Genomic DNA, 17,225 nt, shown 5'->3' with positions numbered 1-17,225 from the left:
AAGGAACCAAAATTTGGAAGGAAGTTAATGAAGGTGAGAAGGAATAAAGAGCATGTTAGGATATAAATAACTCTGTGTAATTTTTACTAAACTAAGTGAAGTTCCCCTATGCCCTGGACACAGAGTAAATACATGAAGAACACACCGACCTGGGCCAGTGGCTGGTAAGACAGCTTGAAGCATGCCAGGGGTATCAACTCTACTGCTTCTTCATGAGTCTACATAAGACTTACTATAGATAAACCTGGACCCTGAGGTTAAACTGTAATTTCTTATAATTTCCAATTATTCCCAATTCGGGTGATAACTTTTATGATCTCGTATCATAATGGATGAATAAGTTCATAAAAGCCTATTGGCAGCAAAGTATATTAAGCAGTAAAATTTCAAAACAGCCCAGATTAAAACTAACTGTTGACATCATGGATAATAGGAAGCCTTTAAAATAGGCTGGAGGGTGGCCCTGAATGGCAAGAAGGGACTAACTACAGAGGGAGGGGAAGCTTCAAGCCAGACTTTTCTTAATAGAAATTTGAATAAATAATAAACAACCTGAGCCAGTGTCTAGACCTTGACTAGTATTCTAACTAGATTACTTGGGGATGGGCAGGTTTGGGGTGGGCAGCCAAAGCTAGGGTAGTTCAAACAGAAGTCATGTTTTTAGAGAAGAGGAGTTCACTAATGGGGAGTGGGAAGAAATTCTAGTCCTGATGGCAAAACATATCAGGAAATGATTAAGAATACTTTGCTAAGGAGCAAACAGATTTTTAGGTCACGTGTCTGTAGAGATGTCACCATTTAATAAAATGACAAAATCTATCACAGAGGCATGAACACAGAACAATATAAAGAGGTTAACAGAAATTGATGGCATCCGAGGTTTAATTTTACACTGAATCGGAGTCTTTGGTGATTGAAATAGACAAAGATGTATAGGGTTATCTTGTTGAAGAGGCTGCGCTAATTACTGGCACTTGTCATTCCTCCATAGCTTTATTTAAGTCAAGAAGGCTAACTAGCTTCTTTTTCCCTAGTGTGTATTGTTTGCTCAGGAGCTTTTGCTGAGGAAGCCTTTTTTTTTCATAACTGCACCTCATTATTAACAGGTTCATAAATAAATGAGTCCTAATATTTTTCTCCGTTAGCATTTATGATAGGGACATGTGGTCTACAAAAGATTACACTTGTCTTTAATAAAAATAGGCACTTACACATGAAACCTATTAGGCCCTTGTTACTCTGGAGAAGAAGCAAAGGGGAGGAACGAGAGTTTAAATACAAAACAATAATAATAACCTGGTGTGCTGGCAGCATTGTAAATAGAGAATGTTTAATGGAGTTTCATGACTTTCCCTCCCTACTAAACTCTTCAACCTTCTCTTCTAATTTCTAGCTCTCTGAGATGTGAAGGCAAAGTCAAGAAGTATTAAGCTAGTATTTTCCAATGACCAGCACTGTATGAAGTACTGCAAAGGACATAACATTATAAAGCATAATGACCATCCTTAAGGAAATGCCAGTCTCCTGCAAGACCTGAAGAAAGAATTCAAGGAGATCTTGATCTATGTAGAGCCACTGGTATAAGGCTCTCAACATTGTATGGTTCAGAGTTGATAAAAACTTGTCTTGTGCTAGGTCACTTTCAAGTAGCTTTTTTTAGAGCTGAGATTGTTGGAGATCTCAAAAGCTGTTTTGGGTGGGTATACGTGCTCAGTTGTGTCCGATTCTTCGCAACCCTATGGACTGTAGCCTACCAGGCTCCTCCGTCTATGGGATTCTCCAGGTAAGAATACTGGAGTGGGTTGACATTTCCTCCTCTGGGGGATCCTCCTTCCAGGGATCGAACCCAGGTCTTCTGTGTCACCTGCATTGCAAGCAGATTCTTTACCACTATGCCACAAGGAAGCTGTTTTGGGGTTTTAGATTAATATGATAAAGAGAAAATATTCCAGGTTGGGAAATCCACATGGAAAAAGAGGCAAAACAAGAGAGAAGCTTATGGGGGCAAATGAAGGGAAAAGTCTAGAGTGAAGATATTTTAAGGAATTTCCCATTGCTGTGGGAAATAATATTGAATATGTGCCTTGAAAGCCATGAGAGGTGGCTGGAACTCGATAATATGAAATCTCTCTGGCTCATAATGATATGAATGCCATAATAGGCAGAGCATTTAATGAAACCATAGTCAAGCAAAGAGGCATCTCAGACAGTAAATACCACCATCCAGTCATAAGGGGACCAGATGGTGGTGACTGTAGTGAAGAGAAAGGCTTAGAACCTGAGAGAGATTTCAAAAGGAATCTCAACAAGACTTGATGGCCCTTGGAATGAGTAGAAAAGAAAGGCATCAATGAGGACGAAAAGGGTGGGAGAGAAGACTGAACTACAAGTCAAATGCTAAGAGGAGGAAACAAAGAAAAGAAAACCAGATCTGGCTGTAGGCATATTAAATTAGAGATAATGACAACACAATAAAACCTAACCTGGACAAAATATAGGTTGATGGTATAGATCAGACTACAGGTGACAGTGGAAGTTATAAGCATTCCTGAACTTAGGAAAACTATAAATACACAGAAGAAGTAGAGAGCCAGGGACAAAGTCTTGATGAATACCCATAGTTGTCCTGCAGAAGTTAATCTATGAGTCATCCCTCGGCCACAGGTCAGGCTGTCCTAGAAGCAGATTCCACAGAGCTTCACAGGCACTGCCGAAACAAAGATAGGAAGAAAAGTCACAACTGAGCAGGACAGCTAGAGTCCAAAAGAACCAAGATGAGGTCCCACAAGTTGCCAGCAGCATGGACTCTGATATGGAACCAGAGGTTAGAGGGCCAAGAGGCAGATAGACACAAATCAGTGACCGGCAAAGGAGGGCATGGTCTTGGGCCCTAGACTAAGGACCTTTTGGGTGGATGCTCACAGCTTCCTTTGTTGAGCCCCTCTGGGTTCAGGATGGGATTTGAATGAGAAACACAGGGGCTTAAAGGGACAAGGACAGGAGAGACAAAGAAATCTGGGAATGAGGTGGGACATTTGGAGGACCTCAACATTCTGCAACCATTCTTTTTACAAAGGCCATCATTACTTTTGTTTCTGTGTCACTCCCATTAGAATCTATGGTTCCAAACGTTTTCATGGGTTTCAGTGTAACTCTTAACACTAAACAGAACAACACACCTCAAAACCAGTGTATGGCATTCATTATAAAATGCCAAACTGTCTAAGGGTGTAAACACTCCTCACATTTCATTAAAGTATTAACACCTGTTAACTGATTCCATATACCTTAAATAAGTCCTTTATTAGGGTGAAAAAACCCTGGATGTCCCTCTGTCTAGCTGGTAAAATTCAGTCCTTCTTCAAAAAGTAAGAGACGAACTATGAGCTGTATTCTACCGGGAATTTCCCTGAATGGGGAAAAACATAAAATATATTCACAAACATACCTATTTTCCTGGCAATCCTCAAATTTCCAGCAGGTTTCTGAAAAGATATATATGTTTTTAAAGGCGCCCCTCCTTCTTGAGGACATCCATTTTGCACTTGTATCCCCCACATTTGCACTTGAAAAAAATCCATCACTGTGTATACAAATGCCAAATTGCAATGCAAATAGGCATTTGTGTGCCCAATTACCCATTTTGTGTGTTTGCAAAACGGATGTGCCGGCAAATTCTGCAGGTGTGAGTTGGTAGCCTGCTGGAAACTCGGCTCCCACTGAGTCAGCACCAAATAAGGTGCTGTCTCCTGACAAGGCGGCTGAGGGGACAAAGTCCATCTCAGGGACAGCCGTCAGTATGGTACCAGATGTAGACAGCAGACAGTTCATGCAGAGAAGAGGGTAGAAACAGATGCATCTGAAAAGTAAAAGAGCTTCCGACACAGAGTTGATGACTGGTGGTATCCTGGAAGTACTAAGGGTTTGCTTTTGCATGACCCTAAATCCCTCCAGTGCACACTTTTTATTTGGAGAATGTATTCTTTTTCCATTTGATTTTACTGTGGTGAGAACACTTTACATGAGATCTATCTCCTTAACAAATCTTAAGTGTACAATACTTGTTAAGTATAGGTATAATGTGGTACAGCAGATCTCTAAAGCTTATCTTCCTTAACTGAAACTTTGTTCTTGGAATGGCAATTCCCCATTTTCCCCTCTACCCAGCCCCAGGCACCATTGTTCCTCTCTTTGATTTTATTACTCTGACAATTTTAGATGACTCATATAAGTGGAATCATGCAGTATTTGTCCTTCTGTGATTGTTTTACTTCGGTTAGTAAAATGTCCTCAAGACTCTTCCATATTGTCAAATATTGCAGAATCTCCTTCTTTTTTGAGGCTGACCAATATTCCATTGTCAGTATATACCCCATTTTCTTGATCTATTCAACCATAAATGAATGTTTAGTTTGTTTCTACATTGTGACTATTGTGACTTCAGTGAACATGGAAATGTTAATATCTCTTTGAGATCCTGATTTCAATTCTTTTGGATAAAAACCCAGAGAGGGGATTGCTGGGCTTCTATTTTTAAGTTTCTGAGGACACTCCGTGTTGTTTTTCATAGCAGTTTTGTCATTTTGCATTCCCATTAACAGTGTTCTGAAAGTATCAGTTAAAGTGTTAATTGGTCAGTCATGTCCAACTCTGTGACCCATGGACTGTAACCCGCCAGGCTCCTCTGTTTACGGAATTCTCCTGGCAAGAACACTAGAGTAGGTAGCCATTCCCTTGTCCAGAGGATCTCCTGACACAAGGATGAAACCTGGGTCTCCTGCATTGCAGGCAGATTCTTTACCACCTGAGCCACCAGGAAAGCCCCAACAGGATCCTGGGAAACCCAATTCTTAAAAGGAAATCCAATTTTTTAAATTTTATATCTTTTTGAAGTGTGATTCTAAGACAGACATCCCACCCATTGCTCAGAATATACTGATGAATCCCAAAGCTTTACCTGGTTGATCTGCAAGCACATTGCCAGCAGCACTAGGACCTCCTCCCTTTGTCTGTCAGAATTCTTAGGAACTTGGAAGAGCCAACAACTCTCTTGACTTACTCAAGAATTCTCCTTCAGCCCCTACCACCACCCAGGTAAACCACCACCATTTCCTCCCAACACCCATGATAATCACAACAAAAATTCTGGTCCAGATAGTAATGGGTCAGTTACAAGGATGGCAAAAATTGCAAAGATGGATGATCTTTCATTTGCTTGTGCTTGGTTTTTGCTTCTGATATAAGTCAAGCTTAAAAATAGACCATCCAAGCCTTCACTATTTTCTCCACAATTCTATCATCTGGTCCACAAATTCTTCACTTTATGCTTATAACATGGTGATTGGTCAAAATTAAAATTAGATAAAGTTCTGTTTTCTTTGGGTGTCTGACAATATGAAATAATTTAAAAGTTACTGTTGTCATCATATAAATTTCATTTTTAATCTTCCTTTTTGTATCTAACTCTAGTTCTTAAAAAAATTCAGAGCAAAATATAGGCAACTAGCTTAATCATAAAAGTACCACTTCCTTTAGGATGTCAGTAATTCTCAAAATTGCCTTAGATATTTGCTAGATATCAGAAATGGGTAATGTAGTATTTTAAGTGGCAGAAATGCATTAGTACTATGTAAGTACATGATCCTTAATGTACTAATCTCGGCAATATGTGTAATGAGGACTTTCAGTAACACTTATTTTAAGTGTCCTCTGAGAAATGCTAATTTACAATGAAACACCTATGGAAGTACATGTGACATCTACATGAATACCAAATGAATTCATTTTGATCAATGCTATTACAATGAATATAAAATGAATTCACAATGATAGGACATTTAAAGTATTACCAAATTTTCTTTTAATATTACATGTGCTATGGAGATTAGAATATATTAAGAATCAGAATCAGATTGAATATATATACGTACGTATATACATACACATTTTTACACACAAATGCACAAAAAAATATATATTCCTACTTATCACTTAATTAGCAAGTACCCTTCTGAAAAGAAACATTTTATTCACACATACACAGAGAATCTTAAATGCAGAAAATGCATATGTCACATTCACAAAATTGCATCCTAGATATTAATAAACACAAGATTTGCATTACGAGAGCAAGCAAACAAACAGGCTCTGTGGGTTTTAGATCTGACAAAAGATGTTTCCAAATCTACATCTTGAATTTTCCTGACTCCTTCAGGATGGCAAGGGTTGGTAAGTTGATTCACACAACCTGTTAAAACTCACAAGTAGTTTTTGTGGCTAGTCAGTGATGGGTGGACAGATGTATGAATATGAATATGAATATATGAATAAACGAATAGGTGGATGGTGAATAGTATGATATTTAAATACAATCTCTGAGAGAGATTAAACCTTCTCTCAGAGTTTTTAAGAAGCCAGAATTTGTAGGGAAAGTGTGTACTGTCCGTTTTTGTCAATAGGCTATTTCTTTTCGTTCATAAACTTCACAGTTTCGATCATAAGATTCACAGACTGTGGGCACTCAACCTTGACTTAGGCTGACCCACTGTAAGATATGCAACCACATATCAACCAACAAGAACTAACCTTGAGGACTGAGTCTCTAATCCTACTTAGAGTTTAACTGAGCTAATGTGAGCAGGTCAACATTTTTCTCCCAGATAAAACCAGTGAGAGTCCGTACTGTCTACATGCCACCTCAGATCCTAGGAGATCTCAAATACACACAAGAAATTTCTGAACTACATACCTAAACCAGATTCACTCAAATAATAATCAATTGGTTATCACGTCCTACCTTCTTACCATAACTCACGTGCCTTTTCTCCTCTTTTTCTTCACTGCCACAACCCTGGGTCAGAATTTCATCATCCTTTGCCTGGGTTCTTCCAATACCTCATACATAGCTCATCAATTTCCCTGATTCCTTGTCTCCAGTCAGTCTTACATACTGCCAACCAGGTTAACCCTCTAACAAGCATATTGGATCTGTTCAAAAGTCTCTAAATTGCACCCCTACAGAACTGAAATAGAATGGCTCCGGGGGTATATAGGGCTCAGCCAATCTGTTCAGCTGTATCTCCCTCCACTGTCTCCCATGCTCCAGCTTTATGCTTCAGCACTGTTGAATTGGAGTCTTTCTGCATGGTTCCTTCCGCCGTGTATGTCCTCCCCTTACCTGCCTGCTTGAAACACACACTCTCTTTCTCTGAATTTTGACTCAAAAGCTTCTTCTACAAGGCCCTTCTGATCCCCCTGCTGCCATCTGAATCCTATAGACTCCAACATGGCATTTTTCAGACAGAATTATAATCTTCTGTTAAAATGTCCATAGAGCAACTAGACTATAAAATCTTGAGCCAAGAATAGTATTTATCTTTGTCTCCCAAGCCATTGCCCAGCACCTAATGTATGATGCTTATTCAATGGATGTTGAGTAAACAGACTTGTCTCTGAAAAATTCTATTTTTCTGTTCTTCAAGTAGACAGTCAGAAATGTATGCTCACAAATTGCTCAGTAAGCACCATTCTGATACTAATTGACTCAGTGAGCACATTCAAAATGTGCATGGACAAACTGGAACTTGAAAGTCCAAGACACTCTCTAATGCCCTTAAACATCTTAGGAAATCAAATTACTGTGACATGAAACTGAAATTAAAATTGTTAAGATTTGTTCATCACTTATTATGTGTCAGTCATGGTACTAATTGCTTATGTATATTACTTCATGAAAATTTCACATCACTATTACTATTCCCATTTTATAGATAGAGAAACCAGGGTTTAGAGAAGTTAGGTGACTTGATCAAGGCCACAGGCTAAGGAATGGAGAACAAGGATCCAAGCATAAGTTTGGTTGGCTCAATTCCTAGGCTTGTAACCTGACAACATTACCTTTCGTAGTTGTGCGAGAGGCATCAAGACTTTCTGGAGTAGAGAACTTAATATCCTTTCAGAGTCTTATAAATAAGTCTAAAAATCAAAATGAGCCAGGTCACACTCTACTGTTATCTGCTCGACATTCAATAAATGGAAGTTCCTTTTGCCTTAGAAATTTTGGATTAAAATCCTCTCACACAGGAGTTGACATCTTAATAACTGGGAGATGAAGTGTGATGTTTTCATCCATTCTTTTGGATTTGATTTTCATTTTTTGGCTAACATTGCTGCCCAATTAAAAAAAAAAAAAAACTCATTTTCAAATGATTTCTAACATTCTTTCACTACTGTTTTTTTTTCTGGAGGGCAAATAGGTACCAGTTTTACTTTCTGCTCTGATGAAAAGATAATTCATAAATCTGAACTTGGCTTCTGGTCTTAGTAGATTGTTGTTATTGGATTTTTTGTTTCGGTTTAGCCTGGAAAGTATCCTATGTGGTTCTTGAAATGAACTGCCCACTTTGAGTCTGAACACTTCTTTAGAAAAGAAAAACTATAATGTTTGTTTCTGGAATGAACTTAGCCTCCAGTCGAGGTCAAAGGGGGTCAGTGAGGAGGGGCTTTCTGCCAAAACTTCAGGGACACCTCTCTCATCCAACAAATACTGTTGAAACCCTAAGTTTATTTCTGTCTGTGAGCTTGTAAGGGTCCCTTCCTTATCTGGTGTCAACTGACTAATTGCAATTATCAGAGAAGAAGAGACATGTTCTTATATTCTTCAAGACAAAATCAGTGGTGTCTGTAAGGTCTGGGACAGTTTAGCCAATCAAGATCTCTATCCTCTCCCCACCATCAGAAGCTTGATGCTTCACCAATGCAGTAGGTTCCAAAATCTAAGAGTAAAATCAGATTCCACAAAGCCATCCATGTTTGGAGATGTTTCTAAGCAGAAAACTATGTAATAACTCAGTAATAAATGGCCAGAGAAAACATATATCCTCCAAAGAAGAAACTGTATTAGTAAGTTTGGATTGGTTCTTTTGTGGATACTGGAATAAGATATCTGAGCAACAGATTTCAGGTCCTGATTCTTTTTCTCCACTTTCAAACTGCTAGGAAACCCCCAACTCAAATATTCCCTGCACTGAAATGTCATCCTCTAATCCTACCTCTTAAATACATAATGCTTGTCTCCTGTTTCCCATGATGATTCATTCAGATACCCACCATCCTACCACCTGCAACATGGTACAACTGGATACTTCCATAACTCTGAAGCCCCTGAAGGTAGGGAAGCCCCTGTGTCTTACTTGCGACCGTGTTCCCAGTGCCTGGCACACAGAACAGGGGTTAGCCTATTTTCTTCTATAAAGGGCCAGATATTAAACATTATAGGTTTCATGGACAGTGTGGTTTCTCTGTATCCAGGCAGCTGTCACTACAGAGCAAAAACACCTAGAGACAACATGAAAATGAAGGAGCCTGGTTGTGCTCCAAAACTTTATTTACAGAAACAGGTGATAGGCCAGATTTGACCAGCCAACCATAGTTTGCCATCTTTTGATAGAGTTTCTGATGAAGAATGTAAAGAGAACGAAGAGAAACAGGGAGGGAATCAGAAAAGAAGTGGTAGCGGGGGGTGGGGGTGGGGGAGGTGGAGAAGAGGTGGAGAGGGAATAAGCCCAGAAATAAAGTAAGAATGAGGCAAAATCTGATATGTTTCCCAGATGGTAAAAAGCTATTCCTAGTGAGTGTCTCTTCAGCAAAGCATTTAGACCATGAGAAACAATTCTAATTAGAATCCTCCTATTATTCTTCACATCGTATTCTCTACATGTAAATCTTCCCCACAGTTTCTCTCTTTTGGCAAGTCATTATTTCCCATTTATTAAGACAAAGTATAGTTGAAAGTCTCCGTGGCTGGCTTATAACTACAGTCTGCCTACAGGTGTCATATTTTATGCACTGAAAAGAGTATTGTTTTGCACTTTCTATGCAGGAACTACAAATGCCTGGAAACAAATGACTTTTGACTGCTGATCAGAACCACACTTTAATCAGTTACTGTTCTATGATCAATAATTAATCACGCTATTCTGTCTAGGTAATAAATAATGGGGAAATATCAATGAATATATAGTTGGCCAGATTCTCCCCAGGGCAAAACAGAAAAGGATCAGCATGAAAATCTGCCCAGATTACTCTGTGGATTCTCAATACAGGGGTTTGGGGGCCATTCCAGGAGAGTTGGGGCTAATAGTAGGAGAAGGAAACCTGTCACCATGAGCACCTCCCCCCAGGCTCCTGAGGAATAATAATCCCTACTTGGATCAAATGTGTCTCTGCTAAGACTATGGACAAAGGTGTCTGCAACAGCAAGGATGCCATGGGATGGGCCAGTGTTTCATGGGTACTGTGATGGGGCTCCTCCCTTGGAGCCAGAAACAGTGGGTGGCAGCAGGAGGAGAGATGCACCACACTTCGTATTGTAAAACCTACATGTCAGAAATTGTGTGCCGACTGCAAATTTATACATTGGATCCTGTATGCGTACTCGGTGATTTGCTATCTAAAAGTTTTATAATGGAATATTTTATGAAGAGAATAAAGGTACTGATTTTCTATTGGTGTGTAACAATTTACCCCAAATTTCATGACCTAAAACAGGACACATTAATTATCTCATGATTTCTGTAGGTTAAGTGTCTCACCACAGCTTAGCCAGGCTCTCTACTCAGGGGCTCACAGGATGCAATCCCAGTGTTGGACAGGGCTGTTCCTCTCTGGAGCTCAGGGTCCTCTTCCAGGCTCAAGTGGCAATTGGCAGAATTCAGTTCCTTGTGGTTGTATGACTGACAGTCCTGGCCTCTTATGGGCTGTCACCATAAGAACCGTGCCCCAACTGACCTTTTTAGCTAACTTCCAAGTAGAGACATAGGGAGTGTGAGCACACACATGGGAGGGAGATCCAGAGTGAATTGTGAGCACAGTTCACGTAGCTAGTGTTCTTCAGCACTATTACACATATAAGAAGATCTTCTCTTTTTTTAGTGCCTTGAGAGCTTTCCTGAGCAAAAGGCCTAGGCAAAGTTTTCCATTAGAGACTGCCATGCTACTGTCATGCTAGATGTCTGGATCCATGGCTTTTCTTATACTCATATAGATAGAACCATCCTGTATTCAGATGACAATATTTTTGATACAAAAATTATGATAGTTTTCATGAGATAATCTCAGTTGTCTTCATTCTAACAAGGTTAGCAGTTAGAATGTCATCATTTGTACTGTGGTATTAGCAAATTGCCTAATCTAGTAACCTGCTTTGGGTCAGGTGTTTTCTTTTTATTAACTTATTTCCCCCAAGACTTCAGCCTTCCTACATTATAAGGACATGGAGCCAAACTCATAAGCAGCCTTCCTAATAAAGCATGACACCTGCCAATGCCTCAGTCTGCCTCTCTTGGTCTCATAGCAACCTTGCCAGAATGGTCCATGTTGGCCTGCTGTAGCACCTGGGCCTCAAAGCAGCAGTGTCATTGCCACTCTTCACAGTTCCAAAGGATGGGAAGGGCACCAGATTCACTGAACAAAGATGATGAAAAAAATTCTTATACCTGTCTAACTCCCTAGCCATCTGGGAGCAAATTCATAATGGAAACCAGTGCTTTAAGTACTAGATAATCATCTATCTATCTGCTTCTTTACCCTTCCATCTATGTGTTTCCCATCTTCTTCACTGTCAATCACTTACAGGGCTCATTCCCAGGAACTGCAAACAGACCTCTGAACCCTCTTTAAAACTGCAGCACTGGGTGCCAGTCACCATAGAACTATATACCTAAAAGCTCTACTTTGTACTTTTCAAAACACAGCTTTAATCAGCTGTTCTCTTTCAATGTTGTCCTTGAGTAAAGCAGGCTGGTCTAAGGGTAGGTTCCCTCCAAACTTGCCTTAAGTGTCTCATGGTGGTGCTACCCTACTCTGCCATACTAGATGCTTGGCTTTCAAATGCCAGGGAAGCAGGAAGAGACCTCAAAGCGGTCTGAACTCTGTTGAATCAGACAAGCAGATTCAGCTGCTAAAATTCTCAGCACTCTAACCTCCCCCAAGGCCCGGGGAGCTTCTGTATGGCCAGATGCCTTTCTAAAACGTCTTCGAAACAGAGGCACCTCGTGTATAAAAAAAATGACTCTTTATCTCTGGATAAGATGACATTAGGTCACTTGTAACCCTAAGAAAAGTGAAAGGTTAACAGGAAGCCATTTGTCATCCAGAAATTTAGATGACTAAATACCTACCAGGTACCACCTTCATTTGATAGGGAACTGGAGTGGACAAAGGCAGACATGCATACACATGTGCACCCAAGTTCTGCCCTACACAGAAGTACCAACAGGAGAGAAACCTACTTGGTTTAGCAGCCACCCTGACTGGCTGCCTTAGCTGAATTGGAGAGGACTTGAAGCCACTTCAGAAGAGGATACACAGCCAACACAAACTAAACACAATCTGCTTCTTTGTGAATTGCAAGCAATTCCCCAACTGACTGAGCTAATGGTACGGAGCAGTAGAGCAGATAACCCAATACGGTGGATAATCTCAAAATCATTTTCCATTTGGCTTGTGGAATGAATTAAATGATTTGTTTCAGCTTCAGCAGATTTACCTTCCTAATTATGTTTTTTGTTAGGCTAGAAACATTCAACATTGCAGGATGTTGCCAGGGATTTAAAAAGTGTGGCAGATGACAGCCATGTGAGAGATCAGTCCAGAGGTCACCTGGGGTCACTGTCATCTATTGAGTGCCTACTGTGTATATGATACTAAATGGGACAGAAAGTCATGAAAAACATGTCTCCTGCAGTCAGGATTATAATATAGTAAACAAGACCAGCTCTAGAGTTATAAAAACATACCTTGGAGATAGCTGGTTACAAAAATGCATGTAAAGCATGGACATTTCTATACTTGAGATCTTCTCCCTAGGTGTTCTACAAATATTTGTCACATAAATGAATAAATGGATGGAAAGAAGTCAAATAATCCCAACAGTAAGCCTTGGAAGGCTGCTAAGACAAAGCAACTCACTGGTCACTAGAGAGGTCAGGGAAGGTGCTCCTCTAAGTCAGAAGGTCCTAGAAGGCAGCCTGCATGCTTCTGAAGAATTTCACAGGTAGAAAACATACTAGATTCTCTCTCCACCTTGCCTGACCCTCATCGTCTTTTAGCTCTCAACTCAATCCCTCTTCCTCAAGAAAATCTTTCTAACCCTAGACTATGTTAAGTCCCCAGGGCTATGTATTCTTAACATCTGTACTTCACTTTGTAAGCACTTCATCCAACTCAAAGTAAACATCTCTCTTGGCAATATTTGTTGAAAGGGTGCTTCCTCTGATAGGATGTAAGCTCCATGGTGGCAGCGGCCATCATCTCTCCCACTTTTACCACTGTATTTGCAGCATTTAAGGGAGTGACTTGTGCAGTGAAGCTAAATAAATATTTGTGGAACAAGGTATTGAACTGAAGTGCTAAAGTCAGGGAAAAGACGACTAACTGAATTCTAAGGAATGGAAAGGAAAAAAAAAAAAAATATATATATATATATATATATGTATATAACTGGAAAAAATGGAAGTTTCCTAGAATCCCAGAAAGGGAATCTGTCTGCCTAGCCACATAGAGATATAAAATGAACGGGAGGATTTCATGCTATCATTAGAGGGCTGCTTTAAAAAACTGTAATGAGAATTAAAGATCATTTAAAAAACAACAAAAATTTGAATAGCTACCATTTATTGTTTCTATCAGCTAGTTTAATGTATTATCTCATTGACTCTCATAGCTATTATCCTTATTTTATGAGGAGGGAACTGAAGCTTTCAGAATTTAAGGTCACCTAGTAAAGATACGGCAGAATCACTATTTGAATCCACATCTATTCATCTAGAGGACTCCAAACCTTGTGATCTTCACCACTAAGTAAACAAGGTATTATATTCAAAAATATTTTGTAACTTGTAGAGCACTTGGCAGCTTACATGCATGTGGATCAGGTAAACATAGTCAAACAGCCAGGTAATAGACTGATTAACTAGCTACCTAGCTAACTAACTTACCAGCTAACTTAGGAATCTGGAACTTCTCAACAACTGAATACACCTCTGTTTTATTGAATTATGTAAGCTTTCATTGCATGACCAGTAAAAATCCAAAGTATTTTATTATCTAAAGACCAGAAATCTGGGTCTCCTTTTCAACCAAACATGCAGATGACAATGAAAACATCTATTTTGTCTCCTACTAACTATTAACTAATGTGTGTGTGTGTGTGTTTTTTCCTTTTCTGTTAAGGCTTAATGTGACAGAATAAATATTAAGACCAACATGGCCTTTCTCAACAAGTTCAAGGCTAATTGGACCAAGTAAAAGTGACTATTAGAATTGACTTTGTGCAAACCCTGGTATGGCCAGGATCTTCGTGTTGTTTTGATGTAAAGAGAGCTAAACCTCTAGACCTTTAGCTCTAAGAAGAGAAGATCCAAGTCCATTGATCACTTTTACATCTCTGGTGCCAGTTCAATAAAAAGCATACAATATGTTCACAAATACAGAATCAAAGTGAATATTTAAGATTCAGTTAATTTTAATTATAAAAGGTTAAAGGAATATTGAAAGCCATGGGCCAATATATTTATCATTACTATAATTGTCTATTGTAGAACTAAGAAATACAGGACACTTTAGGAGACAGTGTCAAATGGGTTTGCCTAAATTTGCATTATTAAAAAATACAGTCATTGAGAAAGCATTTATTCTGCAACACAATGGGAAACAAATACAAACAAATAAATGAGCTAATTTTATTTTTTCCTTTGAATCTAGTTATCTTAGCATCCCATTGACACATCTTGATTGGCAGCTTTTAGACTACCATCGACTTTCAATTAGTATTTACTAGTATTATTATTAATAACAATCAGCGTGTTTAAATTTCCTCTCAGGAGATGTCAATGGATTTCCAATTTTCAATAACAAGGATTTGAGAAATGATTTATTTGAATACCTCTGAAAAATACACTGCTGAAAATAAGAAGACTTTTATTTGTCCTCAAGACAGCCATTACCTCTCACACAAGTAAACCAGGGCAGAACACAGGGCATTGTTTGTGTTCAACAGATCCTGGAGGTTTTCTGGGAGCTGGGTGAAAATCACACACACAAAAAATAAAAATAAAAAAAAATAAAAAAAAAAAACAAGCTACCATCTCAGGAAGCATTCCTCAGATATTCTGGGTTTTGAGACAAGTGGAATTATTCCCCACTAATTTATACACCCGTGAAACTGGCCTGTTGGCAAGTCCACAATTAATGTGAATGCCAAGTGGGAGGCAGCTTTGTTTCATCTCTGAGAACACTTCGCTGAGCAGCAGCCTCCCCCGTTGAAAATGCATGCAATGTCTCTCTCTTTTAACTTGGAGCAGACGCTGGCATTTCTTCATCTCTATTCACTCTATCATTATGATGCATTATACAATGTAATGATGTAATACACCGGAAAGCCGAAATGTGCGCGCCTTGCCAAAAATAATAAGAAGAAAAGTATACAATTATTTTCTGCTATGAAAGCCACTATCACTATCATTTCATCCTTCCCCAGCCAAAATGAAAGCTTCCCTAATGGCTCAGACTCTTTATGTTTGTGAATTGAACATGAATGTGAAAAGTAGGACGTCACCTCGTCTGTACGGAGTTAGAACTTTTAAATGATGTAAACAAATTTATCACTTGGGCAAGGCGGGCTGGCTCCAGAGTCTGCTCCGGCCATATTTTCCATGGTGTGATTTCTGGTGCGATTCTAAATGTTACCAAGCCTTTATTTGTTAATAACAAATTTTCCTAAAAAGGGTCTGCCTTTTCATGTTTCATTAACATTAACCTACAATCACAAGCCACTGTTCTGAGCAGGAAGCACATTTCAGGCAAAAAGTCACCGTCTGCTGGTAGCTGCGTTCGTGGCTGATTAAATCAAAAAGAATCAAAGTAATAAAACCTCAGAAATAAAGCCAACTAATTGCTACATTTCCCCTCCCCCTTACTGAACGCTATTTTGAGTTACAGAAGCAGAAAATTGTTTTAAGAATCAGATATTTTTAATGCCTCACAAGAAAATATTCCCGAAAGATTGCAATATTGGGCAGACTTTTTTCATCCAATTCCTTCTGGTTCTGCCCCTCCTTTTCTTTTCTTCTCGCCACTACCTCCCGTTCCCCTGCTCTCATGGATTTTCTGGATAGGTTATTTTTACAGCATATCTAATGTTTTTCTTGATTATTACCAGGGACCAACCTCTTATAAATAGGAGCAAACCAAAAGAAGGAAGCTACATTCCTGATCAGTTTGTTGGCAGAAGCTCTGTCAATTTGGATTTCAGCGACATTTCAAAATGATATTTTCAGCTCTGTTATTATAACTGTAATTGGGAAGTGGTTGATTAGGTAGAGGCCAGAGAGGAATTTTAAGGGAGCACAGGGACCAGGGCAGGGGCAGGCTGCCGTCCACTGCATTCTGGCTCCAGCATTGAGAAAACGGCCTGCACAGAGCTCCCTCGCAAACCCCAGCCACAGATCATAAAGCTCCTAAGTGGGCTGGCCACCCGCTTTATGCTGAAAATTTGTGGGATGCCATTTTTTTGTCTGGCAAAATTAGTAGGACTGCTTAACGTAATTAATTTTTATACTAAACATGTGTTGTTGTTTTTTTTTAAATGTACAATTATCAAACCATCGAAACCACAGTGGAGCACAATCAGATGTGCCTGAAAACACATAATTGACATAAAGGACGTGCAGGAAAATAACATGAAAACATAAAATAAATGGTTATTGCTATTTAGAATCTGCATTTAAAGAGGAGAATTAATCATAATTATGCATTATTAGCTAATAATTGGGTGGATGCATACAGGGCATAGCTTGTTTATTGTTGCTGGTGCTGCTATTGTTACTGTTATTATTATTTTCTATGGAAAATTCTACCAACCTGAGATTGTTTTGAAGACTTCCCTGTGATTACTCAGTACATACAACCTGTAGACTGTTTTGCATTATCCATTAACCAGTGAAACACAGTTACCTCTGGGGAAGGCCCAGAAAAATCCCAAACATCTCATAGAAATACACCAGCAGGTGTGGGGCATATTTCCTCATTCAGAAGAAAGTCAAAGAGGGGTAGAAAGTAAAGACGTATGGATTCTTCATGCAGGCTAAAAGCAGCCCAGAGCAGAAAGTGGAACTATGCTCAGTTATACTGATTGAAGCATTATTCAATATTGCATTTCTTCATTC

The sequence above is a fragment of the Muntiacus reevesi genome, chromosome 3, assembly GCF_963930625.1.
Source record: "Muntiacus reevesi chromosome 3, mMunRee1.1, whole genome shotgun sequence".
Lineage (NCBI taxonomy): Eukaryota > Metazoa > Chordata > Mammalia > Artiodactyla > Cervidae > Muntiacus > Muntiacus reevesi.
This window is presented reverse-complemented; position numbering follows the sequence as displayed.